Genomic DNA, 23,919 nt, shown 5'->3' on the forward strand with positions numbered 1-23,919 from the left:
CCATGACCAACTTGGATCCTTCTCAAACTGTCCCCTCAACCCCATACAAATCTGTAAACTATAAATGAAGGGTGACCCATGAGAAAGGTTCTCCAATAGCTAGCTAAGGTTTCCATAAGGCATTAAAATGACTACTAAGGATTTTTAGGGAAGGTATTTGATCTGCTCAGTCTTAAATATCAACCTAATCAGGCAGGCAATCTGGGCACTTGGTACACAAGTATCCATATTAAATTTGCTTTAAAGACAATATGGTGTTGAAATATCATGTAAAGAGTGCCTACTAGAGTAGGTTCAAAGACTTTAGGTGCTAGTTGGGTATTTATTGACTAGAATGTTATTTAGAAGAGCATTCACATTGTTCTTAACTCTCAGGACAAAGCTTAAAACCACAGCAAGTAACTGCTTGGGGTTTTGCATTCCACAATCTTGGACTCAGAGCAAGCTTCCTGTTCCCTCTTGGCTGGCAGACCCGAAAGCCAGACGATGAATGGTTTGATTCTTGTAGTTGGAGAATCTGCTCTGGCTTTCAGCCCTTAAAGTTCTTGGTGCCAGACCAGGTGTTATTATTTTTTTAAGTTCCTCCTAGAGATTTGGATTTCACTTGAAGATAACAGCAAGGAAACAGACTGAGTTAGGCATTTGGGCAAAGACCATATCTAATAAAGATCCACACACCCGTGTATATCCCAAAAAGGAGTATTTTGGAATAACCAAGAACCAAACTTGGAAACTCTACTGATTCCCTGGGATCTTCTTGGTAGGTTTCAGGAATTAAGAGGAAAAAAAAAAAAGAAGAAGAAGAAAACAATACAAGATTCTTGGGCCAACATTTTTTTTTTTTCCTGGAGGAAATGGCCAACTTTTTTTTAAGTGGTATGATAATTCTATGCTTTCCTACACAACTTGTATATACAGCTGTATGTTTATGATGAGCTGAAAGTCAAATGCTAAGATTTCCTCTACTGTCTTCACCACTTAAAAGGGGGAGGGCACCAGGTCAGAATGTATTAGAAACTGAATGAGGGAGATAAGGTTGTAACTCTGGCTGTGTGTGTGTGTCTGTGTGTGTGTACACACGTGGAGAGGGTGGGGGGCTGTAACTATATAATTTATCTATATAGGTAACAGATAGATGGGAAACTCCAGAACTTGTCCTCATATGGAGCAGTTATGAGCCTGCTTTGAATTTTAAGTGGAAAACAAATTAAGAGGATACTAGAACATTAGTTATTCAAATAGCAGGCCCAAATTAATTGCTTAGGGAAAACCATTAATCTTTTCTTCTCTGCCCCATTATTCCAGCAATTTTAAAGGTCTTATGGTCAATTTTAAAGGATCTTGAAGGGGTGGGGCTGGAGGTGGAGGGTTGAATTTTAACTTGGCTGAACTGGGGCCTAATTTCCTTGGCAGTTCAGAAGATCTTAATGAAGGCTTTCTGCCAGACAGAACCAGCACAGGCCACTACTCAGTCACACTGAGGCCTGTCCTTTACCCTTCTTCAGAGAAAAGGAGGCTTACGTCCTTCTTTTACGTCCCTCCCTTGGGTAGGGCAGACAACCTTCCTCAGCGGCTACCCCCACCCCCATCACTGGGCTCATTCTGACCTTTGTACCCCTGCCAAATTCTGACTGGACTTCTTGCTCCTCACTTCTCTTTACCCCAAACTTTACCTCCTTTCAGGCCCGCACCAGGTCCTCAAAAAATACCCAACAAAGGACCTCAAGCCAATGGCACTCTCTTTCTTGTAAGCCATCATTAAGTTGCTGCAATTTTTACTATTTCTGATAGAATCTTTGAGCTAGCTGGTCAACCAGAGACAAAAGCCCTTCTCTTTTCTTTCCTAGCTAAACTCTTTCTTTTCCTTAAAAAGAAAAAGAAAAAAAAAAGAAGAACTTTATGATCTCTCTGCCAGGTTTATCATTGTTTACTGTACCCACGGAGCTAGAACCTAATCTAGTTTTCACTGCTGTCGTATGCAGGCATTATGTTATTTCAAATTCTCAATCCACTGCACATCAAGCCCAAATCTGGTTTTTGCAGAAGTTCTCTGACATTAGAACTTAAAAGCAGTCGTAAAGAATGAAAGCTATTTCTCCAACAAGGACGGGAGGAACTGAGGAAGAAAGTAGTATATAGAGGGTATATTATGTTACTTACATTCCTCTAGTCTGGGGAACATATGCAGAGAAGTGACATGGAGAATCTTTTCAGAAATACGGTCCAAAGACACCAGGGGAAACCCTTTCTCTACAAAAATGTCTTCAAGGCTTTCTATAACAAACAAAAAGTAAAAATGTTTTTCTAGGGCGCCTGGGCGGCTCAGATGGTTAAGCGTCTGCCTTCGGCTCAGGTCATGATCCCAGGGTCCTGGGATCGAGTCCCGCATTGGGCTCCCTGCTCCTTGGGAGCCTGCTTCTCCCTCTGCTTCTCTCTCTCTCTCTCTCTCTCCCTCTGTCTCTCATGAATAAATAAAATCTTTAAAAAACATAAAATTTATTAAAAAAATGTTTTTCTACTTAGGCCTCATTAAGTTTTTTAAACCTCCCTTTAAAATAACAGAGGTAGATACAGGGATACACGGAATAGAGCTCCCATGAAGAAGTAATTCTTTCTCATGAGTCTAGACCTCTACCTAGGGAAGGCTAAAGGAAATTGAGTGCAGTCAACCTGCAAGGGTGAGCAGAGATAATTGAAATGCACTGATAATTCAGAATCTCATTTCCACCTCATTAATTTCAACCTCTGTTCCCTTCTAAAGAAAAGCAAAGTAGACCAAATTGAAGATAATATCCTGTGCCCACAACTGCCCTCCCCTACCCTCTGAGGTGCTCAGTCAGTTGGGTGGAAGATCATTATCACAGGGAGGAGGCAAAGCAAGTGGCCCACGTGATTCACAGTCCAGTTAGCCTTCAACCCCCCACCCCACATTACTTAACTATTCAAAGATTGCAGGTTCGGTGTCACTTATTTGATATTGATAAGAATTAATACGAAAATCATTTCTGGTCATGATATGTTTCCCATTTGCAAATACCCTGGATTTTGCCAAGCTTGAGAACCTTAGCATAATTACGGCTCAAGAAATTACTACTTGACTACAGTTGGTGAACTACGTATTTTTGCCCTCCCTCCCATTCTTTGGGAAGGAAGGGGTGGATTTTGCATTATTTTCAGTAGGACGAGCCTATTTATTAACAACTGGAAAGTGATTGAGGCTCTGTCTCTCCCATATATTTTCCCCTGTCATTTTATGATGTGTATTCTTCCTATTACGGTATAAGGAGAAAGGTGTTTTACTGTTATGTCATTATAAAAAAAAAGACACTTATTTTCTTGCAAGGAGAATTTCAGGATTCTCAAATACTAAGTAACACATCTGGGTGCTAATCTGAAGAATATCAGACATTAGTTAAGTATTCCTAAACAATTAGGCTCAAGTACAAAAGAAAGAATATTCAGAGTCATAGAAAGCCATGGTGAAGAGAGAGGAGGAAATCAAGACCAGCTTAGAATGTCCAGTAACAGGATTATTATTATGACCACTTATGGAGTTTACATTGTGACAATCTTTGACACTGAAGTGTTGTCTCTAAGTGGCAAATTTTTTGACTGGAAAAATATAAGTAAGGGGGAATTTGTGGAAGCAGTTCCCTAGCCCAGAAATTCTATTGCACGTCAAAAGTGCCTGCAAGTCCAGCCTTGGGAATAGTAATGAGGAAAAAATTCTCCGCCCTTATCAAGGTACCTGGTATGAGGAAATAAAATGCATATGCTAACGGCATAGAAATAAAGATTGGGAAGAGTTCCTTCTAGCAGGGTATGATGGTTGATTTTATGTGTCAACTTGGCGAGACTATAAGACCCAGTTTTTCAACCAAATACTAAGCTAGCTGTTGCTGTGGAGATATTTTGTATATGTGGTTAATATATAAAATCAATTGACTTTAAATAAAGGAGATAATTCTAGATAATGAGGGTGGGCCTCATCCAATCACCTGAAAGGCTTCAAGAGCAAAACAGATTTCCCTGAGGAAATAAGAAATAAGCCTCATAATTACAGCATCAGCTTCTAACCGAGAGTTTTCAGCCTGCTGTGCTGACCTGCAGATTTCAGATTTGTTACACCAATAATGTATGTATGTACGTATGTATGTGTGTATGGATGGATGGATGGATGGATCAAATTATCTATCTATCATCTATCTATCTATCTATCTATCTATCTATCTATCTATCTATCTATCTATCTATCTATCTATCTATCTATCTATCACCTTACTGGTTCTCCTTCTCTGGAGAACCTTGATACAGAAAAGAAACAGGGAAGACCTGGGGAAGAGATATTTGAACTAAACCTCAAGGAATAAGGAGCCAACTGTGTGAAAAGTAAAGGTCAATTAGGTTCCTTGCAGAGGAAAGATCATACCCAAAGGCCCTGAGATAGGAAGCAGCTTGGCATAAACAAGGAAGTGAAAAGGAAATCAGGATGTCCACATCCTTAGGCACAAGGAACAAACGAGCAATGGCCCAAGATGAGGTTGGGGAGGCTTGCAGAGGTCATCATGCAGGACTCTTAGTAAAATATTTGGACTTTTTTTCAAATTACTGTAGGAGGCCACTGAAGGGTTTTAACCTGGAGAAAAATGGCTGCCTCATGGAGAATGGAACGTAGGCAAACTCTTAGATTACTGTAGTGGTCCAGGTGGGATATGTGTGTGCTGGGAGAGATGGTGAGAAGATGTGGGCTTATTAAAGGTTATATGATGGCAGGCATGAACTAGGTGGGAAGTTAGGACATCAAGGATGTGCCTAGGTTTCTGACTGGTACAGCTGGGTGGATGGTGGTGATAATAAATACAGTCGGGTAGACTGAAAGAGGAACAGGATTTTAAAAATGTGAATAAAGAGGGGCGCCTGGGTGGCTCAGTCATTAAGCGTCTGCCTTCGGCTCAGGTCATGGTCCCAGGGTCCCGGGATCGAGCCCCGCATCGGGCTCCCTGCTTAGCGGGAAGCCTGCTTCTGCCTCTCCCACGCCCCCTGCTTGTGTTCCCTCTCTCGCTGTGCCTCTCTCTGTCAAATAAATAAACAAAATCTTTTTTAAAAAATGTGAATAAAGAATTAGTTTTAGGGCGCCTGGCTGGCTCAGTTGGTGGAGCATGCAACTCTTGATCTTAGGGTTGTGAGTTTGAGCCCCATATTGGGTGTAGAGCTTACTTTAAAAAAAAAAAAAGAATTTAGTTTTAATACGAAGCTCAGAAGAGAGATTTCAGCATGAGATGTACATTTGAGAGTCATCAGTCACAGATGACATTTGAAGCCGTGTGAATAGATGTGATTAATCTAGGAGAGAAGGGAATTAATCAAGGACAAAGAGTGCCCAGGACTGAACTCTGAGTAATTCCAACATTTAGAGATAGGGTGGAAAAGAGGTGGCTAGAGAAATGGGGGAGAGCGTGGGGAGAGTGTGCCAAGGGGTTTACGTTTCAAGAAAGAGGTAGTAATCAACTGTGGGAAACGCTGCCAAGAAACCGAGGAAATGAGGACAGAAAAATGAATATAGGGTCTGGGACCTGGCCTACCACACTGAGTTCTGATGTCTGGCGTGTCCGCTTATTTATTTCATGCCTCTCATTTAACATTCACACACACTTATAACAAGTAGACCACTCGCCATGGCTCATTTCCAGGAGATCACTGGACTTCCTAGGTATTGATTTTCATAATTGGATGTACATGGGGCCTGTTTGTTTGTTTGTTCTGAAGGAGGAAGAAGGAAAAAAGTTGGCGCGTGGGCACCTGCGGATGAGGAAGGGAAAGAGAGATAAGGAAAGGAGAGACAGGATGTTCTGCATTCCCCAGCCTGGCCTGAGATATGATGTCTGATCTATAGGAAGAACGTTATACAAAAGATGACTTGTTTTGAAGATTCAAGGATCCCAAATTCTAGGCTGGGAGACTTATTCTCTCTTTTAATATTGTTTTCTTCTCCTTCATTACATTTAGCACAGCTTGTAATTATGAATATATTTGGTATAATCATTTATTTAACATTTAGGTCTGCACTAGCTGTCACTCTCATGAGGCAAAGAGCCTGTGTGGTTGTAACGTCTTGTATCTACTGTCTAGCACAAGACCTGGAAAGTAGTAAGAGCTCAAGATACAGCTGTTGATGGGGCGCCTGGGTGGCTCAGTCATTAAGCATCTGCCTTTAGCTCAGGTCACGATCCCAGAGCCCTGGGATCAAGCCCCGCATCGGACTCTCTGCCCTGCGGGAAGCCTGCTTCTCCCTCTCCCACTCCCCCTGCTTGTGTTCCCTCTCTCGCTGTGTCTCTCTCTGTCAAATAAATAAATAAATAAAATCTTAAACAAAAAAAGATACAGTTGTTGAATTAATAAGTGACGATAGTTTATGTAGGAATGGAAAATGGCAGCTGTAAGTTTCCAGGCATAAATAAGTTAGTGAACTAAAAGTCAGTGGTCTTCCATGTTTTTCCAAATATATTAATTTGCTGCCCGTTTGCACTGCTCTCCTCCTTCAATAGAGAAGTGGGGTCAGGCACTGCAAATTTAAGAAACTATATGGGAAAAACACAAGACATTGAGAAAATTTTATGTACTCACTTTTTCAGGGATTTTAGAAAAGACAAACCATTATTTTCTTTTGTATTTGTAAACCGTTATTTGTATTTTACCTATAGAATGCTTCAGTACTTACACGGACTTCTGTACTGGTGTTTGGGGATTGAAAGATGGTTTATGATTGACAGGTCCATAAAAATCCAGATGCACGGTTAACCATAGTTCTAGAACCACAGGGAGTCCATTACTTGTGTGGTTCCTAGAGCATTGGCCCAAACCATCAAAATAGGAGGTTTGCAGAAAGGAACAAATGCAGCAGAAGACTTCTTTCCGAAAAATCAAAGAATCATACAATTTTAGAGTTAAAAGAGACTTTACGCCAATTCCCCTTAATGTATAATCTGGGAAACAAGGACCTCTAAGTGAATTGTAGAGTCAGATGGCCAGTTTTCAGATTGTAATGATGTCACTCATGTCTGACCTCAAGCTCTGATCCTAAATTCGGTGTGTGTGCAAATCTGGGTAAACAGTGAATGCCTCCTTAGAACCAATACTGATGCACATAATATAAATGAGTCCATGGTTCTAGCCTCGGTGATTTACCTTGAGTGAGAAATAATCCCCAAACATATTTATTTCATAACTTGGGAATTTTTATATTAGGTTTTCTCCAAAGTGAGGCCCTGCTGAGCCACTCTGATGAAATCCCATGTTTTGTACCAAAAAAATATCACTTTCTCCCCTTACAAACCCTTTCTGAGACACTGGTGAGCTCACCATGTGTCATTTGTGAGACCAGAGCCATGTGTTCCAACAGCCCAGGCACAGCTCTCACCAGCTGGGGCAGGGGGGAGGAGGGGGGGAGGGGGAGGGGTTATACATGAATCACAAATCACAATTTTTTTGTAACTCACTTATTCCTGTGCATTTTTGAGGAAATTGGTAGTTTTGTGGCCATGTATTAATATTTACTTTCTTGGTAACAGATTTTGGTTAAGAAATGACTAAATATCCATAAATACAGGACATTTTCTCAAATTATTTCTCTAGAGTACTTACTTTCCACACTGGCTTTGCTGATTGCAAATCAGTAAAAGCGAGTATTCAGTCATATATATAAGACTTTCATAAAGATGTAAGTAACTTTACAGAATAGCTATTATATAGATTAAAAATTTTTGTTCCTTATTACAGCATTGATTTTTTTTTCCTTTGTATGATTTTCAAATCCTAGGAGTTCTGCAGTTAGAATCCTTCCAAGGCCTTCATTTACAATTTGTACAGCAAAGTGCTATTTTAGCCAGATATGGTATTTCCATGCTCCTACTAAAGGATTGTTTTCTTAAATCACAATCCTGCTTTCATGATTTGATGATACCATAATTTTTTTTTAATTTTTATGCCAAGTCTCATTTAATTTGAATGCCTCTCTTTTAAATTAAAGAATACAGGAAAATGTGGTAATACTTTTCTTTCAAGAAAACAAGCTATTGAACATTCTCCCCATATTCTATTATTTAAAAAACCCACACCATCCATCTTGATCAAAAAGTATGTATTCATTCAAAATGCTGTTATTAGTCATAGGAAGGTATCCAAAGATGACAACAAAGAGCTGTTTCTGTCTAAATACGGAACATGTCTTACTCAGCTGTGTATTATCAGCACTTAGCAAACAGTAGGGGATTATTAAATATTTCTGAAATAATGTTAAGATCAACTATGTACACAGAAAATAATTAATATAGTTAATCTGTATATAGTCTATAAGAAATAGATTAAATTTAACATAAATACCATCATATAAATGTTTATAAGGAGTTTATAGAAAAACTGGGTAGAAAAGAGGCTCTCTTTAATTGGGAAAAACATCACAAAAAGAGTCCATTGACTTTATAGAACATATGGAGCTGGCTTGGCAGATGGGTGGGAGTAGGTGGTTCCTGGCGAGCAGAAGGGCCCCACAAGTCCATCTTCCTGCTTCTTGTCAGAAGAGAATAAGATGTACACACTAAGTGTTTCTCTCTGTTTTTAAATAAGGCTCATGTAGTTATGACACTTGGTCTCTATTTATATGTGCATGCTTGCTGAGCTTACTTTTCTCCTCCTTCCTGGACAAGTCTACTATGATTAACTTATCAGCTATTTTAATGGAATAATTCCAGCAGAAACAAATGGTTGACAAAACTGAATTGATAGGATTGACTAGTTATTTTGGTGTCCTGTACAGAGCTTACCTAAGGATTCAGGTCTCCTGACTTCAAATCCAGATCATAGACCATGAGGTGTGTGCGTCGGAAAAGTTATGTATAAATTTAATAAAATTTAAAAATTAAAATCAACAGTCGTGTTCACATTTTAAAAGACCCTGGGGTTATACTTATGGTTACTTGTTTTTAATGAAAATTCCTTCTACCCAATCTAAAACAAATGTGTTTTCTAAGTTTGAAAATTTTTTTAAAGATTTTATTTTTTATTTGAGAGAGAGAGAGAACATGGGTGCACGAGCAGGGGCAGGGGGCAGTGGGGGGCAGAAGGAAAGGGAAAAGCAGGCTCCCCACTGAGCAAGGAGCCCAACATGGGGCTTGATCCCAGGACGCTGGGATCATGACCTGGGCCGAAGGCAGTTGCCCAACCATAAGTTTAAAATTTTTATATTGTCTTTCTCCAAAGTAAGGTACCTTTGAACTTACTCTGATAAGTCCAAATCTCAAATACCGTGCAAATGAAAATTTCATTTTCTCCCCTATATTGTTAACAGTTTTGCACAGATTCTTCTAGACTTAAAAAAGAAAATCTTGCGGGCGCCTGGGTGGCTCAGTTGGTTAAGTGACTGCCTTTGGCTCAGGTCATGATCCTGGAGTCCCGGGATCGAGTCCCGCATCGGGCTCCCTGCTCGGCAGGGAGTCTGCTTCTCCCTCTGACCTTCCTCTCTCTCATACTCTCTACCATTCTCTCTCTTTCTCTCAATAAAAAAAAAAAAAAGAAAAGAAAATCTTGTGTATGTCTCACCCAAAATATAGGATGACTCACAGTCAGCATTTTGTAGTAGCTAATGCTTAACCTTGGCTTTTTCTTGCACTTGAGGGAAAGAAAAAAATATATTCAAAACACATAAAACCTTTGTTTGTATCAGTATAGAATTAAAGTGATTATCTCCAGGGAATATTAAAATGGAAATGGGATGTGAAAACAGATAATCCACCTTTCAATTAAATACTTCAATATTGTTTGAAATGAGAACACATTTTTTAAAAATATATAAACTTTTAATTATTATTAGGTTTTTAACTTCATTATTTCATACTTATACAAAATTAACCAGAATTGTGTGACAAACTCCCATATAGTCATTAGTCAGCTTCAACAATCATCAACTCATTGACAATCTTGTTTTATATATATTCCTATTCATTTCCCACCTCTGTCTTTTTTGGAAACAAAATCCAGATATAACATTTACCTATAGATATTTCAATATATAATTCTACAAGAAGGACACTCTTTATTTTTAACATAAAGACCATACCAGTTAACATATCTCAAATATTTTACAATAATTCCTCAATATCTATTCAGTGTTCAAATGTCCTCATAAAAGGCATAAACAGCTTTTTTTTAGAGTTCATTTAAATTAGGATACAAACAAGGTCACATGTTGTGATAGTTGATACATCTACATCTTTTAAGTCTCTTTTAATATAAAGTTTACTCCTATTTCTTTCCTTTATCGTGGAAATGTATTTATTTAAAAAAATTTTTTTAAATAAAAGATTTTATTTATTTATTTGACAGAGAGAGACACAGCGAGAGAGGGAACACAAGCAGGGGGAGTGGGAGAGGGAGAAGCAGGCTTCCGGCAGAGCAGTGAGCCCATGAGGGGCTCGATCCCAGGACCCTGGGATCATAATCTGAGCCGAAGGCAAACACTTAACGACTGAGCCACCCCGGCGCCCCCAAAAATATTTTCTTCCAGGGGTATCTGAGTGGCTCAGTTGGTTAAGCAAATGACCCTTGATTTTGGCTCAGGTCTCAATCTCAGGGTCATGAGATCAAACCCTGTGTCAGGCTCTGGCTGAGTACGGAGCCTGCTTAAGATTCTCTCTCTTCCTCTGCCCCTCCCCCTCCACTAGCTTCTAGAGTTTTCCACATCTTACATTTTGCTGATGGCATTTCTAAGATCTGTTCAAACATATTCCTGGGCTCTTGGGGGTTTTTTTTTTTTGTTTTTGTTTTTTTGTATTTGACAGCTATTAGCTGAATCTATTCTAGAGGTTTGGTCAGATTCAGTTTATTTTTCTCAAAGAAAAATAGCAATAGTTTAATGTCTCTTTTTGTGACGTTAGCAACTACTGAAGCCTGTGCCTAGATTCTTACTTTAACCGAGGTGGCAAATGATGATACTCTAATCTTACCATCCCTTCTGTTTATTATCTAGGATATTTCCATAATGAAAAAACCCTTCTCCTCTGCTACTTGATTACCAGTGGTATAATTTCTTAGGAAAGACAAGCTGGTTTATTTGTGTCCCTCCATTTAACATTTTTCAAAATAATGAGCTCGTTTTAGTGGTGACAAACTAGTTTTTTTCTCATATCATTTGACAAACTTAGAATTAAACACAGTTGAAATGTTACACGTAATTGCCATTATTATCCTTATTGACACTAAAATGTACCCATCATTAGTCACTGAGAATCTTTTCAAGGTGGTTCCTGAGTCCATTTTTTTTTTAAAGATTTATTTATTTGAGAGAGAGCATGCACACGAGTGCATGAGTGCAGGGGCACATGAACAAGAGGAGGGGCAGAGGGAGAGGCTCCTGCCTAGCATGGAGCCCCATGCGGGGCTGCATCCCAAGACCCCGAGATCATGACCCAAGCTGAAATCAGGAGTCGGGCACTCGACTTACTGAACCACCCAGGCGCCCTGCCCCTAGTGTTCTTTTGATAGCTTTCTTGTATGTTTCTTTCCTCAGACCGGGAGTCCACCATTCCTCTAAGGATCCAGGTTCCATTTAGTGGGAAATATCTGGAATGAAGTATTTTTTTTAGCGGGATGGATAATTTGACCCAATCGTCTTTCAACAAACCCTGAAGGTTGGGATTAAAACACAAGATATAGAGTGAAAAGAGACTAGGGTTCGAATCCCATCACTTCCCAGCTTGGTGATTTTGGAAAACGTACTGGGCTCTAATGTGGAGCAAGACAGCAGAGCGGCCCAGGATGGACACGCAGCTGCACTCTATTCTCTCTGGAAGAGATGCCGCAAGCAAGGATGGACTTGAGAGCTGTTCTCAGTGACTAGCCCTGGAAATTCTTGGGATAGATAGAGGTTGATTCTGCCAACTGGCAGGGAAACTAGGAGGTCCTAGGGTCATAAATAGGGACAAGGGTTGGGGGAAAATGTCTTAGTTCTGCCCTTTCCTCATCCCTGTATTGTGCTAGGCAGGTTTCCCCCTTCCTCTTGGTACTTACTGCAGGGCCAGGATATCAGAGGACAAGCCAGAAGCAGTGGGGAACTAAGGCAGAGCTATGACCTGGTATGGTTATAAGCAGAAGACCCTAAGTGCAGACAGTTTGACCAGTCCCTGAGAAAACCCTCTGCACACACACATATCCCTGCTCTCACCCTCCTATGGGCATCCACTTGTATTACAGAGTGGCTGCCTCCAATAAGAGATTATTCAGATTCTGTGGAGACCAGGTGAGCACAATACCACTTGTCTCCTGCAAAGGCCCATGACCACGAATGCACACACCAATTCACCTGGAGAAGCACAATCTTGCTAGACATCTGCCTGTCTTCATGGGTGCAGTTTACGAATCAAGGCAACTCAAGGCTCTGAAGGAACAAGGCTAAACTCAGACGGCAGATTCTGAGAACCGTAAGTTTGGAGAACAACAAACTGAACAACTTATGCCAGAGAAAGCAGAGCTCATGGAATACAGAAACAGAAGTTAAAGCCAGAGTAATAAATATACTTGAAGAGATGAGAGAATTTACTGGGAACAGAAAGTGAGAACAAGCAGTTGAATAAAAGAATTAGAATTATTAAGAATGTGGGCGCCTGGGTTGTTTAGTTGGTTAAGCATCTGCCTTCGGCTCAAGTCATGATTCAGGGTCCCGGGATCGAGCCCCGCATCAGGCTCCCTGCTTAGTGGGGAGTCTGCTTCTGCCTCTCCCCCTGCCCCTCCCCCCCCGCTTGTGCACGCTCGCTCTCTCTGATGCTCTCTCTCTCAAATAAATAAAATCCTTTAAAAATTTTATTGAAGAATGAATTCTGCCAGACAGGGAAAGATAGTACTGCATAATATCATTTATATGTAGAATCTAAAAAAAAAAAAAAAAAAAAAGGTAAACTCGTAGAAACAGAGAGTAGAACAGTGGTTACCAGGGGCCAGGGTCTGGGGAAAATAGGGAGAGTTTGGTAAAAGGGTACAAACTTTCAGTTATAAGATGAATAAGGTCTGAGGATCTAATATATAAAACAGTGACTATAGTTGATAACAGTGTATTGTATAATTGGAATTTGCTAGGAGAGTAGAACTAAAAATGTTCTCTCTCACACACACAAAAGTATGCGAGATGATAGATGTATTAGCTGAATGCACATATATATCAGATCATCACATTGTACTCTTGAAATATCTTACAATTTTATTTGTCAATTATACCTCAAAAAAGCTGAAAAAATAAAGTTAAACTTAAAATTTAAAGAATCCTATAATTATTGAATAAAGAATTCAATGGATTGTTTAAATAATGAAAGTATCAAGTAAATATTTGAGCTGGGGGATGAGGCCACAGAGTTTTCCCAGGAGGCACTGGGAAAGGATAGGGTAAAGAATGGAAGGAAAGAGAAAAGAAATTTGGGGAATCAGACAAGTGTCAAAGTCCATTTGTTAGGGACACCAGAAGAACAAAAGGAAATGGAAGGAGGCCAATAGTTCAAGCAATAATGACCAAGAATTTTCTCATGTCACACGGCTAGTGAATGGCAAAGCCAGGAGGTCAGCCCAGGGAAGCTAGCTGGAGTACATACCCTGGACGACTATTTACTGCCTTGGGTCTACTACGTCAGATGCCAGTCTGAGGAAGAGGAGGATGAAGGTAGGAATAGGGCACAAAGAGGGGGGAAAATACAAAGCAAACAGAAGAGAGCCATCGCATGAACTAAAGGAGGCAGTGTGGCAGGACCTGGGGATAAGTCTAGATGTCTCAACTCAATGCGACTGAGATCTTTAAAAATAAACACTGAAACCCCCAAAACACAGAACCACAATCTAAAAGTAACAACAAAAACAGACAAGTCACTTCCTCTCTCTACTCCCCATTTTCTTCATCTATAAATGGCCGATGGTAGCCCCTACCTCATAGGATTGTTGTAAAGATTAAATCATATAATATAGATAGGATGCTAGGCACAGGAAAATAACTGCATGTACTCACATAAAAATAATACAATTGCTTATTTATCTAAAAATTCAATTGATAGTTGTTGAGGATTTTCTAAGCACCAGGCAGTGGAATACAAAACAGACAAAAATCTTTAAAGTGATGGAATTTCTGGGGTAGAAGGTGGGTGGGGGGAGGGGGAGAAAGGCAATAAGTAAATATTAATAGATAATGTGATGTGAAGTAGTGTGAGTGCTACTAATGACATTAGAACAGGGTAGAGGAATAGAGAATGGGATGGTGAAGAGGTACTATTTTGACAGGATGGCTGGGAAAGGTCTATGCAAGGAATGAAGTGAGTGAACAAGCTGGGAAACATCTGGAGGAGTGGGGAGTTCATGGCGGGAGTCGGGGTGGGGGTGCGGGGTGGACAGTGAGTGCAAAGATCCTGAGGTGGGAGCGTACTCGGCATGTTCAAGGAATGGCAGAATGCCAGTATCTTGCTTGGGAGCGGAGTGAGCCAGGGAAGAGTAGTTGGAAATTAGATGAGAGAGGTAGCCAATGGCTAGATCATTTGGGTCTTGATCTGTTGCTAAAAATTCGGGTTCTCTTTCACCATTTGAAAACTTTGTCTTTGCGTACTCTGCTAAATCAGGGGTGCCAACCATGGAGGGAAGCCCAGTGTATGCCCTCTTATGTTAGTAAATTCTCTCTAGCCCCTACAACTTAGTATGTTAGAAGACACCTCTGCCTTCTGGTTGAGCGGAAGACACCTCAAAATTGAGCTTCCTAGGCAATTGCCTTCTGCCTGCTGGCCACAGGAAGTATCTTTTGATCCACAGTGGTCATTCCAAACCAGTCCTCTAATTGCCCTTGTCCAGGTCCGTGGGAATTACTCAGAAATGTTTGAAGTCCCAGAGCCAGGCACACTCTGAGTCACCCCTTAGTCTAGGGGAGGTGGCCAGGAAGCAGTCAGGTCCTAGGGGAGGGCTTGATTTAGTGCTGTTGGATTCTCTTACATAGCCCTGCCCATAGGTGTACGTAAACCTATCTCACCCCTGCAGGCTGGGGTGCCCATGTTCTTTAGAAAGGCATCCTAAAGACAATCCGATCCTTCCCTCCCCCAGCGAAGGTTGTTCCTTTTCGCTAATTACAGCAGAAGATTCCTTTCCTGTCCCATACCTCTCCGAGGGGTGTGCTGGCTGTAGCTGCCCATGTCAGAAACCAACGCACCGTGTTCTTGTTTTACTTTACAGTCATCTCTGGATTTGCCGTCTGTCCAGGGGGCTGTCCATTTCTCACCTCCCTCAATCTGGTAGTTCAGTTTGCATTATTACTTGCTGACAATGTCATCTGGGTGTTGAAATTACATTTAAAAAATAAGCCCAGAACTAAGGAGATGTGGGCGGTGGGGGGGGGGGGATAAACTAATGAATTGCCACCTATGGGGCTTTATTTAGATTTGTCATGTAGGACTCCCAGAAGGAGAAAAGTCAGTGTCCCAGAAGAGGGTAGCCCAGCTTTCTCCCGTTGGATACAGTTTTGGAGGTTTTGTGCAGCTAGAAATACTAGCAAATGTAGACAACATCACAAAGAGAGCCCCATCTGGACTGGCCCCTGTATTCTGAACACCATAATTATGAGAAGGTCAAGACAGGCCCTCTAGCTCCAAATATTTTTCTTCTGAGGGTGGTGGGAAAGGAGTGAAAAATGTACATCATGTAGAGGGGAGTCTATTATAGACTTTTTTTACTCAGAAATGTCCTGGCTGTCTTGACATCCCGTAATAGTGTGCCTAACCAATACTTTATCTCCCATGAACAATAATTTTCAGATTGCACTCAGAATTTTTCTATCCCAGTTATTCTTAGCCATCTGGCACCTAGTCCCACTATCATGCCACAAAATGGCAACAGGCAGCTATTTTGGAGAAGATTAAATGGGGATAATTATAGCTGTCATGTACCTGCCCTCATGCAGCTCAGGGAGGGTGTTGATGGCTCCTTGGCCAGCCATGACAAAGTCTATAGCTGTCTACCTTCCTAAGAGCTGGGCAAGGTAGGGATATACACAGGATGAAAAAAAATGTTCAGTTCATGGATGGGAGATTCATAACTAACTATTTTTAGAACTTAGGGTATTTCTGACCTTTTGAGATTGCTGTCATGAGCAGAAATGACTCCTCCACACTCCCAGAAAGTTGTGACCTCATGCCAGTCAAAAGCAACCTCTTGTGTGCTAGAAGGACCACAGAACCGACTTGCCACTTGCTGTACTTCACGAGGCTAGGAGGTGAGAACATTAACTCTAGGCATCTCAGGAGCCAATGGAACAAACAGTAGCAAGGTATTAATGTTCTTTGAAAGGATCTGCTGTCTGATCTTCTAATGGCACTTCCATTTCCCCTTTTGCTGTATACACTCAGGTGTATACACCTGGGAAAGGAAGGATTTGAAATAATTGGAGACAAAGATTCTGGCTATGTGTCTTCTCATTAGCACAATTTAATATCAGTCAGGTAGAGCTGTCCCCTGGTAAATCACTGTCATGGAAATTTAGAACACACTCTATCCTGATGTTTTTATCACCCCTGCTTTTACCATCCCATCCAATTTCAGCCACCACTTAACCCCAGTCCTGACATACAGTGGTACTTGATAAACTTTGCAGCAACACGATGGATGAAAATGAACATGAACTTCAGAAGGAGAAATGAGGAGGTGTGAATCTTGGTTCTACCATTCACTTAGGCACTTACTGTCTTAGTACATGTCTAAGTACCAGGTACATAATGTGAGGTCTCGATTTATTTCTCTGCGAAGCAACAACAAACAGTAACCTGAATGTATTAGTCTGCCCAGGCCGCCATAACAAAGTACTACAGACTATGGGGCTTAAACAACAGGTAGTGATTTTCTTACAGTTCTGGAGGCTGGAAGTCCATGGTTAGGGTGCTGGCAGAGTTAATTTCTGGGGAGACCTCTCTCCTTGCTCTTTCTTGCTATGTCCTCACATGGCCCTTCTTCTGTGCCTGCATAGAGAGAGAGGAGCTCTGTTGTGTCTCTCTGCAGTTAGAAGGACACTGGTCCTATTGGATTAGGGCCTCACCCTTATGACCTCATTTAACCTTAAATATCTCCATAAGGTCTTACTTACAAATATGGTCATACTGGGGGTTAGGACTTCAACGTATGAATTTTGGAGGAACACAATTCAGTTTATAATACTCAAACACTGTCACAAGGATTCCTTCAGATTATATATACACAGGACCTAGGCTACCTAGAGCATAGCAAGTGCTCAATGGATATTGGTTCCCTTACCTTCTACCCTAGGTCATTTCCCTCCCTAGTGGGTCACTTTCTTCTCTACACATGAGGAGCCAGGTTTGGCCCTTTGCAGAGATGATGTAGATAGTTACAGAGTGAACAGAGGGATTCCTAAGACTTCAGTTTGGTAAAATCTCTCCCTTCCCTTATTGGTGTGGTTTCCCCATTGTGGGCCCCCTCTCTTCCAGCCATTGTCTCCTTTCTGGGAACTGTTCTTCCCACACAAAGGGCTAGGTCCAGCCACAGCAGCCTGGTCCTTCTCCAAGATCCTGGGTTGACAACTCAAGCCACGTTCTTTCTCTTGAGAATTTGGATTTGAGATCCAGTCCCTGCTGAAGGAGAGAACACCAGCCTGCTGAGATAGAATGAGGTTGATGATAATATTGATAGGTAACATACTGAGAGCTCAGTGTGTATCAGGTACTGTTCTAAGAATTTTTCACATATTGACTAATTTAACCATTGCTACAACTCTACGAAGTAGGTATGTTCGTCATTTCTCCTTTTTACATCACTGCCCTTTTTGAGGAAATTCGTGTGAGAGTTATTTGCCCAGGGTCACATAGCTATTAAGCCTGGATATGGGCAAAAGTGGAGGACAGTAGCCCTAGACAGAGGGAGAAAAGCAGAGGACCCTCAGGGTTCCTTGGTCCCGTCCTTCTTGCTCATGGATTCCATGACATGCTTCAGCATCCTGCCAATATATTCCTTTTTTGCTTGAACAATCTGAAGTGGGGTTTTGTTCTTAAACTGAGGGAGCTTATACTAAGACAGTTGACCCTGCCTACTAGATCTGCTGCACTCAACATTAGAGTATGTTTTTAAGATTAAAAACCATATGTAAATGACTATGAAAAATGTTTTCTTTTTTAAATGACTCTATTCTATTATAAAGTTAAAAATTGTTTAAATCACAATGACGAAGCTTTCCTATCCTAGAAGACATTACAGGAGCAGTAAAAGCCTCCTTTTCCAGATAACACAATTTTGAGCAATAAGGCTTGGGTAAGCTCTTCATTAGCAGCACACCACACAGAGGTTGCAGTGATTTGATGTGTGCATGCATCTGCCAGTGTGTAGGGAGATAAGCTATGTGTTTCCTATCAAGCCTGAAAAGCTGGAAGACAATATTAGGGCTGGGGGATGTGGGGGAAGTCAGCAAGCTGAGCCAGGTGAATATGATCAGAAGCTTGGCTCTTTAAAACATGATTCAAAGGGTTTGCCACACCAGGTGAAATTAGTGGAGGATAATGAATACATTGAAACTGGTAAGACCCTTAATACTGCCTAGGTTTTATTTCTTTTAAATCTTGCTGAAAGTACCAATTATGCATGTGAATTACTCTTTCTAGAGTGTACTTGATGACTACACACTGCTGTTGTATAGACTTTTTAAAGAGAAACCAACTGGCTGAATCTCGTGCATTTTCATTGCAAAAACTAGGGATCTGCCTCGAGTGAATCTGCCTGACGTCTAGATAGCTAACTGAGATCACTGCCCATGTGGTCAACTGTAGTTACCAGAGATGCTGGCAAAGCGTCTCAGGAGTACATATTCATCTTTCTCCTCCCAGCCTGAAAAAAAATACAACATAAAAATGTTTGACATTCTTTCCAGAAGGAAGTAACAAGGAAATAATTCACTTGTGGCTTAGGTTGACAGGCATGGGAATGGGGGCCCTTTCTTCTTTGGCTCAGGTCAGGGAGTTGTCTGTCCCTTTGGGAAGCAGAGAGCCTTCTGCTGAGAAGTGGGTAAAAGAAAGAGAAATAAAATGGAGAGGAAATGACCACAAGGCTCAGTGGCCAGAGAGGAGGGCGCGGCAGGAATGACCTCATGAGACATTAGGACAGATGATGAACTGGAGACAGTATGTAACACAAAAGGGTGCAGGTACAGAGAGCCTCCAAAAGAGCCTGGAGAGCAAATCCAAATAAACGTTCAGCACTTTCATCTAATCTATACTTCCACAAAAGTCTCTCATTATTTTATCAATATTTGAGAAGAATGTGACTCACTGGCTTAGTCGACCTGGGGAGAGGCTGGGCTGTGGCCCCTTCTCTCCCCCTCAAAGATGCACCAGGAGGGAAGAAGGGCTCAGTCTCCTGTTTCAGAAATGATTTTTCTAAAGCAGGTACCATGAAACAATTTCTAAAGGGAAAATTTGTAATACCATGGTCACCACATGGTACAACTCTAGAGGACGCCATTCACACTCCAGACTATTCTAGCACATGGAGTGGCATCGTGTACTTTAAATCTTGCTGAAAGTACCAATTATGCATGTGAATTACTCTTTCTAGAGTGTGGCTGTACACAACAGCTCTGCAGAATCATGTAGTTTGAAGAAAATCACTAGATAACAAGAAGTTCATATCACAATTTGCTAATTCGTTTTCATTAACAAGGAGCTCTGAATGTATACTATGATTAAAGCCCTCTTAAATTTGGTTCTCCCAAAGTGTTCTCTTTCTTTCCTTCTCTGTTGCTTAATATGTCTTTGTAGGTGTTAATAAGCTAGGCTTATTTTATTACATTTTTGCTGTTAAGTCAGTGGTTCTGAGTTAGAGGGGGCCAGGATAACAGAATTACTTGGGAAATGTTTTCAAAATATACCTGCCCAATAGATCAACAGGAGAATGGATAAGCAAATTGTTATATGTATACACACACACACACACACACTGTAATTCCATTTATATGAAGTTTGAGAACGAGCAAAAGCTAACCAGCAGAAGTTAGCTTGGCAAGCTGATACTGACCGAAAAATCACAGGAGGGAAATGTTGTGCTGATGGACATTTTCTGTATCTTGAACTGAGTGGTGGTCATATGGATGTATATGAAAAAAATCATCAAGTGGTGTGTATACTTAGGATTGTGCTTTTGATTGAATGTGAATTATGTCTCAATAAAATACTGTCTAAAAAAATGATAGATACACATATACAGATACCAACCGAAGCCTCCACCCTAGACTCAGAGAATAAGATGAATAAGATATGTGGAGTAGGGGATACAGAGAGCATGTGTATTTTTAAAAAGCTCCCCATTATTCTTTCCCACTATTATTGTAAGCTTCCAAATATTCTATTAGGAATTGGAATTAGAGAAAGGATAAAAACAAATACACAAATAATATATATGATTTTAACATTTGCAGGTCCCTAAATATCACTAAGAGTTTTCTTAAAAGGGCCTGCTCACTTTTGGTGAACTTGTTTTGTTTTGCTTTCAAGTGATTTCAGTGTTTCTGAAGGTATAAAATTAATAAATTAGTATGAGGAATATATTGAAGGTGAGAGGAATCATGAAGGCCCATGAAATTCTGCCTGTATTTATAGTTTGAGTCAGGCTTAGAACAGTTGAAGTATTTTGGGGCCTAATATTGACAAGTTCCTAAAACCACAAAGTTTTAGTCAGTCTGCAGTGATGTGTTTGGGACCCAGGCCATCAACCATCCTGTTCCCTCTGACACATACTAAGGAGACTTGAGTGTGATGTAGACTTAGGAAATTTTTTTTGTTTTTTCGAAAGCAGCTTGTGACTAGTTTTTATATATTTATTTAGAGAATGAAAGGCTTTCTTCACTTCGCACCAGACATCCTGGTTAAAAAATGTAAGTTGTTGTATTGCTTTTCCGCGATCTATTCTAAAGAAAGAGAAAAGTGGCTGGCCAGACGTACTTTACATGGGCTTTTATTTTTTATTTTTTTGTTATATGGGCTTTTAAACTGATAATGTGTGTGTGTGTTTTTTTTAATTTAGAAGTAAAATTATTTAAATTAAAAAGAGGCCACAGACTTAGTGCTAAATCTTGGTGTGTTTGTGTGTTTTGTTTTGGCCACAGATCACTCAGCAGCATTCCCAACATTCATTCTGATTCCAAAGGCAGCGTGAAAACAGTCCTCTCCCCAAGACATCCTGGCTTTATCACTGAGTTTCCTCCATAGGCATGCCATCTGCCTGGAGGAGTATACGTTCATTCAAGTTCAGACCCAGGAAAGACCTCAGAGATGAAGCAATTCAACCAAACTCTGACCTCCATGTCACACTCCACTTAAAAAATAAACTTAGGCCTAGGGGTGAAGTGGCTTGTTCAGGGTCACGTGGCTGGTCAGAGGCAGAACCAGAATTCTATGTCTACATGCAACCTTTATTCTTCTAACACCCCAACTGTCTCCTTGTGCTGTGCTGGGAGTTCGGTATCACAGAGGGACAATACACAAATGCCACATCTTTTCCTCTAAGGCACCAAAGGCCTCTCATCTGTATTCCTTTGAGAGCCTGCAGGTATTTACTCATTTATAATTTTAATCCTATTTTGGTCAAATTTTGAAGAATTTAAGAGCTTGTGTTTTGGGGCCAGACTAGGATCTATTATCCTATTATTTCACAAGCTGTGGGACCCTTGGTAAGACAGGTGATTTCTTCAGCCCTCACTTTTCTCATCTAGGAAATGGGATAATAATACAGGTGCACATAAAAAGTGCTTTCCATGCTTCCCATAGCACAGTAAAGAATTCGGCATTTTTTTTTTTTTTGGAATCCAGCAAGTCCATACTGAAGCTATCCAGCTATGTCCTTGAAAGTTTGAGAAACCGACGTTTAATTCTCTGCAGCCTTTTCCTTCCATCCCTTTGGGGCCTTCTCGACTTCTTTATTGTTCTGGAGGTTGGCAGATACTTGGAGAAGTCAGAGTCACCACGAACTGTACATGATGGGCACAACAGGTTTTGCTTTTTGGTTCCCAGTTCTCTTCCCCAAGAGGTCCGGATTTTTGTATGAGTTGTGGGACACTGAAGTCATTTGGGACATCTTCTGTGACAATGACTTCAAGGACCTTTTTCAACCTAAGAAAGGTTGAAAGAACTGGGTTGTGAGTCTCGGTTAGGTAAAAGACCACTAAGACATGTTTTTGGCCACGCGAAGGACCACGGAGAAATAGAAAATATTAGGAAAACGATTTTACAGCTACAGAAACCAAGGCTTTCAGGGGCTGGGATACTCCTCAGTCATCCCTTCGGTCACGGGCAGGGCAGGTCCTAAACCCAGGTTCCCTCGTCTGGCTGGGTGCCTTTTCCCATCACGCAGCTGCGTCGCCCTAACTCCACCTCTGAAAGTGCTAAGGAAGTTCCCTCCCAGTGCCCACCCAGGCAGGGTGGGGCGAGGCTGCGGCACAGAAAGAACCGGGGAAACGACATCTTCCAGCTCCCAGCCCACAGAAACTGCTTTTGCGAACGCGCGCGCTGGGGGAGTCCGGGGGGGGCGGTTAAGAACCCCAGATCCAGGACGCAGAGACTCCTGGTGTCCCGGAGAGAGAACCCTGGGATTGTCTGCTCGGGGAAGTCACCTTACTTTCTCCTGGGCTGTCTTCCCCTCCGTGCAGTGGCTGCCTGGGGTCGTCCGGCTCTGAGGGTTTCCCCCAAATGAGACGGACTGTCCTTGCTCACCGCCGGAGCGGGCCAGTCGCGGCCTCTGCCTTGCCCCTGCAGTTTTCGAAGTGGGATTTTTTCCTTCCCGCCCCCCTCCCCGCCCCCGCCGGGAGCGGCGCTAGGTCTTGCCGGCTGTGGTCGCTTTTCCTCCTCCACTCCCACGTCTCTGACTCCAGGGAGTTTCACCCGTCCTCCCTCCTCAGCCCTCACCTTTAAACATTTCCCAAAGCCACCGCACCGAAAGTGCGCGACTTCTCCCGGGCCTGCACAAGGAGCTCCTGCCGCCCGGCATTCCTCGGATTCCAGCGCTGTGACGTCCCTAAGGCCGGCGCGCCTCCAGCCCGGGAGCTCGGGCTCCAAGTTTCGGCGCTCCCCCGCGCAGACGCCCCCCCCCCCCCCCCCCCGCTCCCCGGCCGCCCAGCCGCGCGCGCCTCCCGGGCGCATTCCTCCCCGCCCCCGGCCGCGCGCCCCGCGCTCCCTCCGCCTCCGGCCCCCCGCGCCGCCGCCCGGCCCGGGGGTGGGGGAGCCGCGGCCGCCAGCGCCTGCTCCGTCCCCTCCCATCGCACGGCCCCTTCCTCCCTCCTCTCCCGGCCGCTCGCATTTCCTGCCGCCCGGGCTCTCGCGGCCCCGGAAAGTTCTGCCCAACTTTTTCTCCCCCAGGCGAGCGGGCGCAGCGGGCGCAGTCCCGGGGCAGGTTGCCTCGCGGCTTCTCGCTCCGCTGCCGGCCCTCCCGGCTGAGGTCCTCGGGGAGCCGCAGACACCCAGTGGCCGCGGGCGGCCCCTCCCCTCCCAGCTCACCCATCCTCCCGGGCCTCCTGGCCCCGGCCCCCCTCCGGCGGGACAACCCCGTGCTGAGGTGGTTCTCCTTTTCTCCTTGTCGGTGCGCCGGGATCGCAGCGGAAACCTCCCTCCCCTTTCGCCTCCTCCGGCTCCTTCCCTCCGCCCCTCCTCCGCCAGCCACTGGAATCAATTCCTTAGGGAATTGGGGCTCTGCCGCCGCCGCCGCGGAGGACAGCCTTTCGCGCGGGACTCCAGGGCACCGACGGGGCCATGTAAGCAGGTAAGTGCCGTCTGCGGCAGGGGAGTCGGGCCGGAGGTGGGGGGCCGCCTCGGCGCTCCGGGCGTCCGGCCGAGGACTGGGGCAACGCTGGCAGCGCCAGCTTGTGATCGGCGGCCC

General features: G+C 42.8%; 2 protein-coding genes and 1 long non-coding RNA gene across 8 annotated transcripts in view; 1 reads left to right on the forward strand and 2 right to left on the reverse strand.

The window, feature by feature from the left end:
* Window positions 1–17,638, reverse strand: part of CENPF (centromere protein F) — a 96,078-nt gene extending 78,440 nt beyond the window's left edge. Inside the window, exon 1 of the mRNA XM_073900171.1 lies at window positions 16,903–17,638. The gene's annotated coding sequence lies outside the window, so the exon portion shown is untranslated. The remainder of the gene's footprint in view (window positions 1–16,902) is intronic.
* A 3,809-nt stretch (window positions 17,639–21,447) lies between these two features.
* On the reverse strand, window positions 21,448–23,629 carry LOC141374025 (uncharacterized). Of its 4 annotated transcripts, none has more exons than XR_012380574.1 (3): window positions 23,541–23,629; window positions 22,666–22,796; window positions 21,448–22,160 (listed from the first exon to the last, which is right to left on the reverse strand). It is a non-coding gene; the product is annotated as an uncharacterized lncRNA (long non-coding RNA). The 4 variants fall into 4 exon arrangements; XR_012380573.1 differs by lacking the exon at window positions 23,541–23,629 and adding an exon at window positions 22,953–23,115; XR_012380572.1 differs by lacking the exon at window positions 23,541–23,629 and having other exon boundaries at window positions 22,666–22,946.
* Window positions 23,630–23,665: 36 nt separating this feature from the next.
* The window catches only part of PTPN14 (protein tyrosine phosphatase non-receptor type 14), a 174,984-nt gene continuing 174,730 nt past the window's right edge, over window positions 23,666–23,919 (forward strand). For 2 of the 3 annotated variants that reach the window (XM_025877907.2, XM_073900174.1), the window contains exon 1: window positions 23,666–23,802. The gene's annotated coding sequence lies outside the window, so the exon portion shown is untranslated. The remainder of the gene's footprint in view (window positions 23,803–23,919) is intronic. The other variant, XM_073900175.1, reaches the window with a different exon arrangement.

The sequence above is a fragment of the Callorhinus ursinus genome, unplaced genomic scaffold, assembly GCF_003265705.2.
Source record: "Callorhinus ursinus isolate GAN/ISIS: 27379988/994484 unplaced genomic scaffold, GSC_fseal_2.0 scaffold13, whole genome shotgun sequence".
In the NCBI taxonomy this organism is placed as follows: Eukaryota; Metazoa; Chordata; class Mammalia; order Carnivora; family Otariidae; genus Callorhinus; species Callorhinus ursinus.